This window comes from Tamandua tetradactyla, chromosome 19 (genome assembly GCF_023851605.1).
Source record: "Tamandua tetradactyla isolate mTamTet1 chromosome 19, mTamTet1.pri, whole genome shotgun sequence".
NCBI classification, from domain to species: Eukaryota; Metazoa; Chordata; class Mammalia; order Pilosa; family Myrmecophagidae; genus Tamandua; species Tamandua tetradactyla.
In genome coordinates this window covers 12489342-12501824 of record NC_135345.1, presented here as the reverse complement: position 1 = coordinate 12501824, position 12483 = coordinate 12489342, and the positions used below count along the sequence as shown (strand labels likewise).

The 12483-nt window shown below is 36.0% G+C and overlaps 1 protein-coding gene across 2 annotated transcripts in view; it reads left to right on the top strand.

The window, feature by feature from the left end:
• Nucleotides 1–11668, top strand: part of RAB28 (RAB28, member RAS oncogene family) — a 267344-nt gene extending 255676 nt beyond the window's left edge. The window contains exon 10 of one of the 2 annotated variants that reach the window (XR_013165721.1): nucleotides 11500–11668. The gene's annotated coding sequence lies outside the window, so the exon portion shown is untranslated. The remainder of the gene's footprint in view (nucleotides 1–11499) is intronic. The other variant, XR_013165724.1, reaches the window with a different exon arrangement.
• Nucleotides 11669–12483: the final 815 nt, after the last annotated feature.

Here is a 12483-nt window from a genome sequence, read left to right as displayed (position 1 = left end):
TTTTGATGAAGTCCCATTTATCTAATTTATCTTTTGTTGCTTATGCTTTAGGTGTAAAGTCCCAGAAACCATTGTTTCATGTAAGATCCTGAAGTTGCTTCCCTAAGTTTTCTTCTAGGATTTTTATAATTTTGATTCTTATGAAGAGGTCTTTGATCCATTTTAAGTTAATATTTATATATGATGTCAGGTAGGGAGCCACTTTTACCTTTTACATATGATATCCAGTTTTCCTAGTATCATTTGTTGAAGAGAGTTATTCTTTCCTTATTGAGTAGACTTGGCACCTTTGTCTAAAGTCAGTCAGCCATATGTGGAGGCTTATTTCTGAACTCTCAGTTCAATTCCATTGGTCTCTATATCTTCTCTTGTGCTAGTACCATTCTGCTTTGATTATTGTGGTTTTGTGCAAGTTTTAAAATTGGTAAGTGTGAGTTCTCCAATTTTTTCTTCTTTTTCAGGATGATATTGGTTATTCAGAGCCTCTTATCCTTCCATGTACATTTAGTGATTGGTAATTGCCTTTTCCATTTCTTCAAAGAAGGCTGTTGGAATTTTGTTTGTTATTGTGTTGAATCCTTAAATTGCTTTGACATCTCAGCAATATTTAGTCTTCTAATTCTTGAACATGGAATACTCTTCTATTTATTTAGTTCTTCTTGGACTTCTTTCAGCAATATCTTGTAGTTTTCCACGTGTAAGTCTTTTACATCCTTGTTTAAATTTATTTCCAGATATTTGGCTCTTTTATTTGACTTTGTAAATCGATTTTTCTCTTCAGATTGTTCATTACTATCGTGTAGAGACATGACTGATTTTTGTTTGTTGATTTGTACCCTAACTCTACTGAATTCATTTGTTAGCTCTAATAACTTTGTATTTTCCAGGGTTTTCTCAATATATGATCATGTCAGCGGCAAATTGGCAAAGTTTTACTTCTTCCTTTCCAACTGAGATAACTTTTGTTACTTTTTCTTGCCTAATTTCTCTGTCTAGAACTTCCATGTTGAATAACAGTAACAGTGAATTTTACAAATATTCTTTGTAAAGTATTTTTTGTCTTGTTCCTGATCAAAATTTGTATATGATGTTAGCTGTGAGTTTTTCATATATGTATGTTATTATGTTGAGGAAAATTTCCTATTTCAAGTTTCTGAGTGTTTTTATCAAGGAGTTCATTTTGTCAAATGCCTTTTCTATGTCAATAGAAATGATTATGTGTTTTTTCCTTATGTTTCATTAATGTGGTTTATTACATTAATTGATTTTCTTATGGTGATCTACCATTGCATATTTATGACCAATCTCACTTGATCATGTTGTTTAATTCTTAAATGTGCTATTGGACTTGTTTTGCTAGTATTTTGTTGAGGATTTTTGCATCTAAATTCATAAGCAATATTGGCCTATGCTTTTCTTTTCTTGTGGGGTTTTTGTCTAGTTTTGGTATGAAGGTGATATTGGCCTCAAAGAATGAGTGAGAGAGAGTGTTTCCCCTTCTTCAACTTTTTGAGAGTTTGAATAGGATTGATATTAATTCCTTTTGGAATGTTGTAAAATTCACCTGTGAAGCCATCAAGGCCTTCTTTGTTGGGAGGTTTTTGGTTACTGATATATTCTATTTATTTGCTGTTAGCCTATGAGATATTCTATTTGTTCTTAAGTTAGTGTAGGTGATTGTGGTGGTTTGAAGTTGTTTCTACCCCAGAAGAACATGTTCTTAACTCTAATCTATTTCTGTAGGTGTGAATACATTGTAAAGCAGGACGTTTTGATGAGGCTAGTGCAATTAAGGTGTGTCCTACCTCAATCACGATGTGTCTCAATCTAGTCCTTTGTAAGAGGATGAAATTCAGAAGCCAAGAGAAAGCCAAAGGAATCAAGAAGCTGAAATGGAGCCCAGAAGAAAAGGAAGAGACTTGGAGGTATCACCATGTGCCTTGCGATGTGACCGAGTAGCCAACGATCACCGGAAGCCAGTCCTAGACCACCATAGTGTTCAGGGAGAATGCAATACTTGATGATGCCTTGAGTTGGACATTTTCCCATCCTAAAAACTGAGCAAAGAAATTCCCATTGTTTAAGCTGTATCGTCTCATGGTATTTGCTTGAGAAACCTAAAAAATTGAAACAGTAGTTTTTGTGTTTCTGGAAATCTGCCCATTTCATCTGTTATCTAATTTGTTGGCATCGTTTGTTCCTAGTATGTTCTTCTAATTTTTTTTATTTGTGTGGGTTGGCAATAATTTCCCTTTCCTTTTTAATTTCTGATTATAGATTTTTTGTCCCCTCTCTTCTTCCATGTTAGTCTAGTTAAAGTTGTCAACTTTATTGATCTTTTCAAAGATTCACCTTTTAGTTTCATTGATCCTTCCTATTGCTTTTTATTCTCTATTTCATTTATCTGTGCTCTAATCTTTGTTATTTCATTCCTTCTGTTCTGTTTGGTTTTAGTTTTTCTCTTCTTTTTATTGATCCCCCAGTTGTTAAGTTAGGTCCCTTATTTGAGATATTTCTTCTTTTTAAAATGTGTTGAGAGGGTGGGCCACGTTTGGCTGAGCAGGCAGAGTTCTTGCCTGCCATGCTGGAGACACGGGTTTGATTCCTGGTGCCTGCCCATACCAAAAAAAAAAAAAAAAAAAAAGAAAAAAGAAAAAAGAAAAAAAATGTGTTTCAAGCTACAGATTTCTCTTTCAGCACTGCCTTTACTGCATCCTATAAGTTTGTAGGTTGTGTTATTCCTTTTCGTTTGCCTCAAGATATTTCCTCATTTCCCTTGTGATTTCTTCTTTGACCCGTAGGTTGTTCAAGAGATGCTGTTTAATTTCCACATATTTGTGAATTTTCCACCTCTTCCTCTGTTATTGATTTCTAGTTACCTTCTGTTGTGATCAAAGAGTACAGATGGTTTGAAACTGCTATGTACCCTAGAAAGGCCATGCTCTTTTACTCAATCTTGTGGGAACAAGCCTACTGCTGGGTGGGACCTTTTGTTTAGGTTGTTTCCATGAAGATGTGATCTGCCCGTTCAAGGTGGGTCTTAATCCACTTACTTTAGTCCTGTAAGAGAGGGACATTTTGGAGAGAACATTTGGAGTTGCAGAAAGAAAATGCCCCATCAGAAGTCAGAAGGGTCATAAGAGCTGAGAGAGCAATTTTGAAACTAACCCAGGAGAGAAGGACCAACAGACGTCACCACATGCCTTTCCATATGACAGAGACATAATCAGCCTTTCTTCAGTGAAGGCATCTTCTTGTTGATACTTTAGTTTGGACATTTCCATGGCCTTAAAATTTTAAATTTTAACTTAATAAATCCCCTTTGTAAATGCCAATCCATTTCTGGTAAATTGCATTCTGGGAGCTTTAACAAACCAAACCTCATGGTATGATTTCAGTATTTTAAAATTTAATGAGACTTTGTTTTGTGACCTAACATATAGTCTATTCTGGAGAATGATCCATGTGTACTATAGAAGAATGTGTGTCTTGATGCAGTTGAGTGATATGTTCTGTATATGGTTTTTGTTTTTTTTTTTTTGGGTGCATGGTCTGGGAATTGAACCTGGTTTTCCTGCATGAAAGGCGAACATTCTGCCACTGAACCACCTGTGCACCCTGTATATGTCTTTTCAGTCTATGTAATATGTACTTATTGTTATGGGTTATAATCATTCAAATATTCTATTCCCTTCTATTTTCTTTTTTTTTTTTTTTAACATGGGCAGGCACCGGGAATCGAACCCGGGTCCTCGGGCTTGGTAGGCAAGCATTCTTACCTGCTGAGCCACCGTGGCCCGCCCCCCTTCTATTTTCTTATTAATCTTCTGCTAGATGTTCTTAACATTATTAAGAATGGTATACTGAAGTCTCTTACTATTAATATAGAACTGTCTGTTTCTTCCTTTATATCCCTCATTATTTTCTTCATATATTTTTGTGTTTTCCATTAGGGGCTTATATACTTAAAACTGTTATGTCTTATTATTGAATTGACAGCTTTATTAGTATATAGTGATCTTATTTGTCCCTCAACTGTTTTAAACTTAAAGTCTATTTTATCTGGTATTAGTGTAGCTACTTCAACTTTCTTTTGTTTACTAATTGCATGATATATGTTTTTCTATCCTTTCAGTTTCAACCTACTTGTATCTTTGAATTTAAAGGAAGTCTCTTTTATATAACATATATAAGACTTGGGTTATACTTTTATTTAACCTATTCTGCCTATTTCTGCCTTTTGAGTGGATAGTTTAATTCATTGGCATTTAAAGTAGCTACTAATAATGCAGGACATTCTGTCATTTTGCTATCTTGCTTTTGTAAGTCATACATTTTTTGTTCTTCAATTCTTTTTTTAATATCTACTTTCATATTTGCTTGATTTTTTTAGTACGACTCTGTTCTTTTCCTTCTGTACATATTTTTCAGATATTTTATTTCTGTGTTACTAGGGTTTAAATTTAACATCCTAAATCTATAACAACGATCTTTGGTTTGATACCTTCTTAACTTTAAGATGATGCACTTATTCTGTTCATATTTCCCTTTGTTCCCCCAGCTTTTTCTTGTACTTGTTACAAATTATATATTATAATTTGATGTTGAAAACCATAAATTTATCATTATTTTTATGCATTTGCATTTTAGAATCTGTAAAAAACAAAGCATGGAGTAACATACAAAAATACAATAAAACAATACTGCCATTTATAATTATCATTTACTTACCTTTCCTGGAGATCTCTATTTCTTTATGTTGTTTTGATCCAGTGTCCGTTATCCTTTCTTTTAGTCACAGAGCTCCCTTTATTATTGTTTTTAGGGCAGGTTTAGTGATGATGACTTCTTTTAGCTTTTGTTTATTTTAGAATGTCTTCACTTCTCCCTCATTTTTGAAAGAAAGTCTCCCTGGACATAAAATTCTGGATTGATGATTGTTTTCTTTTGGCTCCTTGACTATTTTATCCCATTTCCTTATTTCCTCTTGGTTTCTGATGAGGGATTTGAACGTAATCTGATTGGGACTCCCTTGCACATAACCCATTGCTTTTTCTTACAGCTTTTAGAACTCTCTCCTCATCCTTGGTTTTCAACAGTTTGACTACTATGTGTCTGAGCATGGCTCTCTTCAAGGTTGCCCTTTTAGAGGTTCACTGGGATTTTCAGAGGTGCATGTTCATGTCTTTCATTAACTTTGGGATGTTTTCTGCTATTATTTCTTTGGATATTCCTTCTGTCCCTTTCTCTCTCTCTTCTTCTTCTGGGAATACCATAATGTGAATATTGTCATGCTTATTGTGTCCTACAGGTATCTTAGGCTCTGCTAAATGTTTTTCATTCTGCTTCTCAGCCTGAATCATTTAAATTGTCTTTTCTTTGAGTTTACTGATTCTTTCTTCTGCTAGCACCAATCTACTGTTAAATACCTTTAGGGAATTTTTCATTTCAGTTATTGTGGTGTTCTTCAACTCCAGTGTTTCTGCTTGTTTCCTTTTCAATCTTTGTGTCTCTTTTTGATATTCTCATATTATTTGCTCATTATTTTCTTGATATCCTTTAGTTCTTTCTCCATGTTTTCTTTTTATCTCTTATAGCATATTAAAGATCATTTTTTAAAATGTATTCTTCTGATATGTCCAAAGTCTGGTATTCTTTGATGGTCTCTGGAACCATCAAAGAATGGTTCCTTTGGAACAAACAGGGTTATCAATTACTGTTTCTGTGTTTGCTTTGTACTCTTTTGTCGCACACTCTACATTTTAATGTGTTAATTCTGGAATTTAGTCTCTAAACTGTGTGTTACTTAAGTTTGTATTCAGATAGTGATATGAGAGAGATTTTCTTTAGTATCAGAAACTAATAAAAACAAATAAATCAATGCAAAAACACCTTCCACTGTCTTTACAAACTGGCTCTGTGTTGGCTTGTGCTCTTCTTCAGAATTAAGATCAGCCTTAGGCAAAAGTACTATGAAATGCTCTCTTCCTCTTTTCTGAGCCTGACTATTGTCCTGGGTTTATGCTTGCTTGTGGCTTTAGGAATACCTGTTTACAGGAGTCTGGATGTCACCTCTAATGCCCTATGACTTAGACTTTCCCAACCTCCTGGGAGCTCTTTTTATGTCTTATAGCAGGAAAATTTTCACTCCAGTCCTCTTCGTCTGAATTGTTTCTTATGCTACTTCAGCTGTCTGCAAGCTGATTCTGCCTGAAGGGCTGGTGTTTGGAGAGTGAGCAGGGATGAGTTTCCTGGGTCAGTTATTCAAGCTGCCACCAGATAGATTGTTACTTATTTTCAGGCACTCCAGTATACACCCTCTGAAACAGGGCCAGGGACCCACAAGAGGAGCACAAGTCTTGCTCCACATTACTCCAGGGATGGGATAGTGGTGGGAGGCTATCGAGGCCCCATGAGGTTAACCTACTGTTTTTCAAGCTAAGTTTTCTTGATTTGGCACTTTCTCAGTTACTGTAACCCTCTAACTGTTTTATGGGGTTTTGAGGAAGATAGCTCGACAGTTTTTGCTAGTTGTTCAAAGATTCTGTGGGGGAGCTGTACCCAGATGCATCTTATACCACCGTCTTAGTCAACTGGAAGTCTCCCAAATGAATTGGATGTTTCAAAATATTATGAGTCTACTTTTAGCACCAAAGGTCAAGTTGATTAGCAAATATAGGCAGAAGGTGAAGGACATTGTGGAGTGGTATTGAAGAAAGATGAAGAGTAATAGATTGGTCAGGCATTTTGCCATGACTGTAAATAAAGGCTCGTCTGAAGTGTGTAATCATTGGACTTGTTCACAGAGAATTTCTCTGGGAAGACAGGGATGAAATTAAGCCATGGAAATTTTTGGCCAAGTCATGAAAAAACATTTTCCAAGTGAGCTGTTAATTTGATGGTGGAGTGAGTCACTGCCCACGGGCAGGGCCGAAAGTCTCATCAGCTGAATTACTCAAAACTTAACTGGACAATAAAAAATGTATGGTCAAGACAAATATCCTTGTAGGGTTAGCCAGAAAAGACACCATGTCCCTGTTTGAACTTTTTCCTTGTATTTTCAGCCCAAAATGGAAAATTACCTGGTACCTCAAATAATGTGAACAGTTGGGCCAGATGATTTTAGTACAGGAGGTTTCCACCAATTTACTTGACTTCAGCGTCAAATTTGCTGAGTAGTAACCAAACTTTCAATATTCTTGTTGTGGCAGTTCTGACAGTTACTAGTCGGTATTTGGAAAATAAAGTTTCTTTCTGAACTTAAACACTTGAATTTCCCAATTTATAGAAAATACATTGCTGTTTAATAATGACATCTCAATGGCACTTACTAAATAGAAGTGTCTAGGAGTGTGGTTTTAAAAACAGATACCTGGTTTTATAATCCTTCATCCTTAGATACACAAAAATACTTCTATGACCCTCTTTCATTTTTTGGTTAAAAATAAAAAATGGGCTGTGGTTTTCACATCTTGAAAAAATGTAAAATGTCTGGTTTGCACCAATTCTGCTTCTCTTCTCAGCTCAACCGTAACTCCTTCAGGGGAACTCTTCTTGCCTCCTTGGTTTAGATCAGGCATGATTTTCGCAGAATCCAATTCCTCTCTTTCAGGCCATTTATTTCAGCCTATAATTATGCATTCATTGATGTGATTATTTTATTAACATCTGTCTTCCTCATTAGTCTGTAAGCTCCTTTCTTAGTAGGAAGGTCAATAGTATCTCCAATTCTGAGAATAAACACTCTTACTTTTCATTTATTATTTCTCTTTCTTTTGAAACATCTATTTATATCCTTTCCTGTGTATTATGGGAATGGCCTTTTCAATGATTTGTGGTTGTCCTCAGGTTATGATTTAAACTCCACCACATGGTCCTGAATACTTCTTATCCTATGGGCTATTAGTACCCACCTGGACTTTTTCTTTCTTCCTGGGACTCACCTTTCCAGCCACCACTGAATTCTAATTTCTCTAATGGAAGTCACTGTCCTCTGTATTTTCCTTCTTTCTCTCTCTTGTCCTTGTTCTTCTTTGGTTCTTTATATTTTTTTATTATGAATTTAAATGACTTTTATTTTGTTCCTATTTTAAATAATTGTCCTTGTTATATTCATAAAAAATATTTTTGCCAATTGATGGTTTATCTCTTAATTCCATTATTTTACTGATATGTAGTCTTGTAGAATCCATAACTGGCTGGGTTATTTTCAAGGTATGCTATAACAGTCTAAGTTGAATTAAGAAGACTCCCAATCCTTATGCTTGTCTCCTGAAGGAATTTAAGGAAATCCTATTTATAACTCAGTAATATGTTTCATATTCCCACTCTATATCCTTCTAGTTTTCTCATATTTTAAAGACTTCAAAATGTCTCATTCTCCAGAATATATCCACCCCTTCAAAGAATATTTTTCCATTTTAGAATGAGTAGGGAAATTCAAATATAGATCGAGTGCTATGTGATATAAGGAATTGTTAATTTTGTTAGGCTTGATAACATGAAGATTATGTTATATCCTTATCAGTAGAGCTGCACAATGAAGGATTTGCAATAGCTGGGCTTTGCTTTTAAATGCTTCAGCCAGAAAGGGATGGATAGTAATTGCAGAAATTAAGATCTGTAAAATGTAGATAATTGTATTTAGGTGATGGATACATGGGGCTTCATTATACTCTTCTTTCTATTCTTGAGTATGTTTGAAAATTTCTCCTACTGCCTGCCTGACAATCTTCAGGTTTTACTCTGTAGATTATTCTAACTTCCCTCTAAACTTCTCTTTGTTTTCTGGTCCCTAGTCTCCCATTCTGTACCCCAAAGTCTTAAAACAAACCAGGCTGAACTTATTTCTACTCAAGAGGCATTGGGGTAGGTTGAGGAGAGTAAAATCAAAGCACATTTGCCCAAAGCCTCTTTGGCAGGTAATGATAAATCCATGGTCATCCCAATATTAGTAATTTTTCCTCTCCCAACCAAACTTCTTAAGCCTTCACCTAATCACAGCTATAGATCGTTTCCTTTGGGTATTCATTGATTAATTTAAAGTTTAGCAAATTATTTACTTCACAGTTCTGATAGTCAATCTTTTTTAATTTCTATTTTGTTCAGATAATACCCCCTCTTACACTCACTGATATATTTCTTTAATATATTAAGTCATTTACTTATTCAGCACAAATTATTTGAGGGCCTGTTGTACTCTAGGTGTTTTAATGGGAAAAAGGAACAGAGAAATAAAATTACAACCTCAGCCCTACGAACTGTTAATCCAGAATGGGAGATACACAAGAAATAAGTATGCATAATATAACATAATAAGTGTAACAGTGTAAGTATGCACATACCTCAAAAGAAGCATGGGGGAAGAAAGAATTTATACCTTAAATTCACAGTAGCTGATATTTGAAGTAATATGATGAGTTCTTTATGTACTTTAGATTTTGAGATAATCTTTTAAGATATGTATTATTATTAGTATTTTATTGAGGTGGAAGCTGAGGCTCAGGTAAGTGAAGGATGCTCAAGATCACACAGTAAGTGGTGGACCTGGGGTTCTCTTACCTTTTTTTTTTTTTAATGTATTTGGGCCAATCCCCTTTCAAACATTTTATTTGGCATAATGGTGGGAAGAAAAAAGTATTTTCTTAAGAGCTGATGGGCAATTTCCTCTTAGGGAAGAGAGTGATCTTTTGTTTAGAAACACCCTTCGTAAGTCATTTAACTCTGGAAAGCCAGATTTTGGTTTCTCCTTTGTACTTTTACATATTTGGCATAATCTTTGTGAAAAATAACACTTTTTACACCAAAGGAAATGCAATATACAATATTTTAAAAAAGATTCCCTACCACTGAAAGTGGCCCACCCACATACATGAGGACTTGTCTCCGTCCATCCTAATTTTCTCCATCTGTGCCTTCTTATCAAATCCTTCAAGGAATGAGTCCAGGTTGGGCTCAATGATTGTGGCAGAGATGCATCACCCATACTCTCTCTAGAATGGCTTTGCTGTGAACCATTTGGTCAGCAGGCAGCCCTCAGCTGTCTGCTTCCTTAGCTTCTGCCTCAGCACCACAGAGGCACCTTGGTTGGAGTTTTACCCTTCTCAGGGCAGGGTGGCAGAGATAGAAAAGCCCGACTGTTTTGGCTTGACTTGGGAACACTCCAATGAGCAATACATTCTCCAGAGCTTCTCTCTGAGTTGGTCAAGGTTTTATCAGGTCTGCATCTCAGTTCAATTTCTCCTGCCAAATCCTCTTGCACCCCAAACTCCATTTCAGTATTTCTTCCCACAGAACTTAAACTATGACAGACTCTGATGGATTCTCCTGAACTTTCCCCCTTGGATGGGGCGTATCATCCAGTCAGCCAATCTACACACATTTATAAGTGTTTATTGTAAGTCCACACTTTGCTGCAGCCATTGGGACCAAATAGATCTCAAAAGTAAAGAATTTGCTGGAGTTTGGAAAGCAAATATGGTATATATTCAATATAGTGCATAACAGCCCTAGTAGGGGCCGGGGACAGCACTAATAATTAAACAATATTACTGCTGCAAAATGTACAAGAATTCACACTAAGAGAGAAATAGAATATATATGCCATTTATGCTAGATTTTGTGAGCTATGAACAAAACTCTACTTTTCAGAGCCTTTGACTTTCAGAACTGTGGCTCTAGGATGAGTGAGGAAATGTGTTTGCTTGTAGTAACTTGGAAATAAAAAATGCAGCTATTTCCTTAAGGAACTCACAGTTGGGAAACATACCCAGGAAGAGACACATTGAGTGTGAGGAGCTCTCATCATTCCTACCTTCTCCTTCTGTACATTGATCCCTTCTGGACTGCTTTTTGTCATTTGATTGTCTTGAACTTTCACTGATGTCCCTTTTTATCAGGAGCAGCCCCTTTTTGGTCAGTGTCCACCTCCCTTACAGTGCTATTTAAATCTCTTATTTCCCCTTAATTTATTAAAATGCATAAAAATTAGAAAATGAAACCTTTCCTATACATTTTTAGGTATCTGGATCTAACTTATACACATAATAAAATTGAGACCAAAATGGGAATCACTAGGAGAACTATAAGGGTTGAATATTTATTATCAGACTCTCTTGTACACGAAGGCCTGTGTGTTCGATTATGAAGCTAGAGAACAATATTAAAAATCAAGTGTGAAATGCAAAAATCCCATATTTTACTGATACTAAGATATGATACTAAGATATGATATTTAACATCTCTGATAAGGGGATGCCTTGTACAATAACAGGTATGTTACATTTATAGTAGTAAGTTTTTCTTTTCAATGATACATAAAATGATGAATCTTGTAATCTGTGCCATCTTAAAGTCAATAAAATATGGCATATTCCCAAAGAACTGTCTAAAAGGGAAGATGTCCATAGAAGGTATATTATTTATTTATTTATTTATTTATTTATTTATTTATTTATTTATTTATTTATTTATTTATTTATTTATTTTTGGCATGTGCAGGCACCGCGAATAGAACCTGGGTCTCCGGCATGGAAGGGGAGAACTCTGTCACTGCACCACCATCGCCCGCCCACTATTTTCTGGAAACAAATTACATTTTAAGATATGTGTGCTGACTTTCACGTTCGGATTCTGCATACACCTTTAAAATAGCATGTTGTACCATGCCACAAGAGGCAAAACAAATCTGTGTATCAATGTAGTGGGGATTTGGGAAAAGGGTCATTGAGGTTCACACTGGTGACACAGGTAGGCTTTCTGAGAGGCAAAAACACTTGAGTCAATTCTTGCAGGGAGAGTACAAATTTGACAGGCAACTAAGGATGAGTCTGTGCTGGAGGAAGAATTTCTAGGCCAAGGAGCAAAGATACAGAGGCATGAAGTGGTCTATAAAGCTTTGAGATGAGCAGGTGTTACGGTTAGTGATTGCTGTGTAACAAATCACCTGAAACCTTAAAGCTGTAAAATAACAATTCCATTTATTACTTCTCATGAGTCTGTGAATTGATTAGGCTCAGTGGGGTGGTTATGCTTCACATGATATGGGGCTGAAGACATCCGGAGGCTGACTTTGGAGCTGGAATGCCCAGGATGGCTCACTCTCATGGTTGGCATTTTGGCTGGCTATGTTTGGGAACTCAACTGGAGCTCCTGGCTGGGGACTTCAATTCTCCTCCATATGAGCCTCTCCATGAGACTGCTTTGGCTTCCTCACAGCATGGAAACAAGAGGCAGTGTTCCAAATACATGAACAAAGAGGCTAAAACCTCTCAAAAGTTTAGCCTTGGAAATTACTTCTGCTGTATTCTATTGGTCAAAGCCCAGTTCTAGTCAAGATTTAAAGGAAAGGAAGAGACTCTACTTTTTCAGAATCTGTGTGCTTTTACCTCTGTGAAACACAGATGATGGGTCCTAGCTCATGTCTATTGATTTCAAATCAATGAGGTGGAACCCTAGGGAACTGCATTTTTATGGGGCATCCCC